Source organism: Nannospalax galili, unplaced genomic scaffold (genome assembly GCF_000622305.1).
Source record: "Nannospalax galili isolate Female #2095 unplaced genomic scaffold, S.galili_v1.0 scaffold261, whole genome shotgun sequence".
Lineage (NCBI taxonomy): Eukaryota > Metazoa > Chordata > Mammalia > Rodentia > Spalacidae > Nannospalax > Nannospalax galili.
The window spans coordinates 512,552-515,866 of record NW_008345226.1 but is presented as its reverse complement, the minus strand read 5'-3'; positions in this window follow the sequence as shown (position 1 = coordinate 515,866).

The window sequence follows — 3,315 nt, the reverse complement described above, 5'->3', positions numbered from 1 at the left end:
TATATGACTTCTTTAGAGTTAATAAAGCAGGCATCTTTGGAAAGGATTTCGGTATTTTATACAGCTCCAGCTCCAGGATCTCGCTATGTGATTTGTGGAGTTTCAGGGAACACCTCCCACCCCCAATTTGAACAGGAAGTCACCCCCTACAACCATTTCCTTCGTCTCTTTCTGAAGGAGCCGTAATTGCCAAGAATGTTTGTGCTCTCTCCTTTACCTTAGATCACTCTCCTGTGTGATGAGTGAACTGGGAAAATTTCAGAACTTCGCAGAGGGAGTATGGAAAGGAGAGAGAGAAGAGCCCTATGGAAATGGAGCCCCAGGGGCTCACGACAGTGATTCTGTTTACTAAGTGTTTCTGAGCTCTGCAGAAAGAAGCATGGAATTGGTGCTTAAAGACTGAGAGCTCAGACATTACTTTCCCTGGGAAAAATTGGAAAGCTGTTAAGATAGAAATGGTAACAATGGGAAAAAGTAAATTTCCTTTTAAAGTTTTTTATTACAGAAAAATATTAGAACATTGCCACAGTGGGCAACTTACCTATACTAACTTCTAGGTAAGTCTAGGTTAAAGGAAATCTCACTGCAAGGGGGAAACTAGAGTTCTGAGATTGTCTTTTCTCAAGGTCAAAGGGCAAAATAAAGCTTCCAGGCCAGAGAACGTGTGATTTCCTTCCTGCTTCTTTTCATCTTTATCTGCTCTGTTCCCTACTTAGTCTTTGATGGCCCTTCCCCCATCCCATTCCTTCTGCAATAAGGTTATTTTCTACTCAAGATCCTAAGATCTTGGCTGTTTTGGGATTGCTGTTATACTTGTGTGGCAGCTTTTAAATTCCCATCATTTTTAGCAGCTGCAGCTAGGCTTACGTGAGTCAGTGGGAGGGGCTTAGAGGAACTGGCTCAGTTCTCTAGGGAGCAGTAACCTTTTGGCAGTCCAACAAACAGAACATTTAAAGTCCAGTGACTCCAGAATCTCTCTGTACATGTGATAGCAACTGCAGTTTTCCCAAGGTATACCAATTTTTTTTTTTGCAAGAGTCAGGTTTCTGCCTATAGAGAGACACATTCTTGAAGGCTTAACTCTGACCTCATAGCTAAAGTGGATACAAAATAAAATCTGGAGACAGCTGGGAAGTGATAAAGCCTGGTAGGGAGACATTTGGGCATATGGACCTGCTATGGTCTCATTAAAAGTCCTCACTAGTGCCCATGCCTTTAATCTCAGCAGAGGCCAGTGGATTTCTGTGAGACTGAAGCTAGCCTGCTCTACATAGGGAGTTCCAGGCCAGCTGGGGTTACAGGACTTTATTGACTATATAACTTACAAAACAAATAGTGAAGGCAAGTTACTTTTTTTCTTCTTTCTTTTTAACTTTTTAGTTGTATTCTTACTATAGTCACATAGGTGATTTTCAAAATGAGATTTCCCAGCCTATAGGTCTTAGGGGTCCTAGGCAGCTACTTAGAAGGTGAGCATCATCAACTCAATCTTCCTTAAATGTTTGTCCTTTAGCAATGATGGTAACCCACAAATCAGGATGTGTTAATGTCTGAGGCTGCTACTTTGAGTACCTAACTGCTGAATTTGAATCTATAAAAACATCATTTTGATCAACCCAGCATTAAGAAGAAAACAAGGACAGAAGTAAATTTAGACTGTTTTAGGAAACTAGTAAATGATTCCTAACTTCTCTGTTTCCTTGTATTGTTCTTCCCAATGCATTTTCCCCTCTTCTTTGCTGTTTATCGTAAAGTGAAGAGTAAAGAATAAGGGGGTCCTGTTTATAAGGAATGAATCACAAAGGAAGTGGAACAATTGAGTCCTTATTTTTCTTGATGTGTATTTTGCAAAGATGCCACAATCGAGACATTCTGTGCTGAAAAAAAGGCAAGCAAATAGTGTCAGCATAAAAGGAAGAAGTAATGAGAGGGATCTAAGAGGCAGAATCCTTTTGACTACAGAAAGTTTTACTTTATGACTCACCATACCAGGTGAGGTTGCTAGTTTCAAAGAACAGAAAACCTCCAAAGATATACAAAAAACACTTGCTGAAAGTAATCCCAAGAGTTTCTTAGACATTGACCATGGCATTAGAGACCACATTTAGGAGACTGGGAACCAGAGGGATGGTAAACAGTTGGGGGCACGGTGAGGTGGCTGCCTGAGGCAGCCTGCTCAGCACCAGCCACCTGGTTCCTCCTGCTCTGAGCTGCTCCTCACCACACATCATCTCACACAGACTCTTTAGATACTTGTTATCTCTCTTAAGAATGACAGGACTAGAGAAGAGCTTTGATTGGCTGAACGCTGTTCTATTCAGGTGGCGCTAATGTTTGCTATCCTCTCTCCATTGCACCTTACTTAGTAAAGCTTCATGTATTAGTCTTAAGGTATTGTTCTATTTATAACCTGCGGTTCTAATTTCTCCCACCTAGCTGAATTTATGGAGATGAGGAATGTACTGTGCTTTTAGTATATTTACCTATATGCCTAACATGTACTAGGTGCTTCAAATACGTAAGTTCAATAAATTATGTTCAGTGAAACCAGCACAGAGAAAGTTAGCATAATGCTAATAAGTAAAACAATAGCGTCAGGATTGATGGAAGGTATCACAGTCTGTACATTTTCTCATTTCATCCTCATAACAACCCTGTTGGCTCTATTTTCATTTTATGCGTGAGACCCAGGTAAATATCTTGTCCTAATTCTTGTAACTGAAGTTGACAGAACAGGGATTCCAGCTAGGACAGAGTGCAGAACTGTACTGCCCCCTGGAGGAGACTCAAAGGGAAGAGGAAACGCAATCCAGTCTCCCATATCCCAAGTCTGCTGTTACATAACTTGTTGTGTAAATTCTTAACTTTCTGTCGTAGAGAGTAAAGTGTTTACTTGGTGGTTGATGAACTTGGGGAGAGTTTTATGCTGACTCATGAAAATTAAATCTTCTAGCCAGGTGTGGTGGCGCACGCCTTTAATCCCAGCACTTGGGAGGGAGAGGCAGGCGGATCTCTGTGAGTTCAAGGCCAGCCTGGTCTACATAGTGAGTTCCAGGCCAGCTGGGGCTACTGGGATACCCTGTCTCAAAAAAAGACCAAAAAAAAAAATTTAATCTTCACTTAGATTTAATATTTTCTTGAGGAGCTGGTATTTCATAGAAACTTAAATAATAAGGCTTTCCTTATTTTTAGTATTCTTAGCTATGTGTTTACTTCATAATAAAACAAAATAAATATACATAAATCCACATAAATATATTCAAATGAGATTTTTTAAGTTTTGTATCTCACATCAAAATCTTTTTCTTTTTCCTA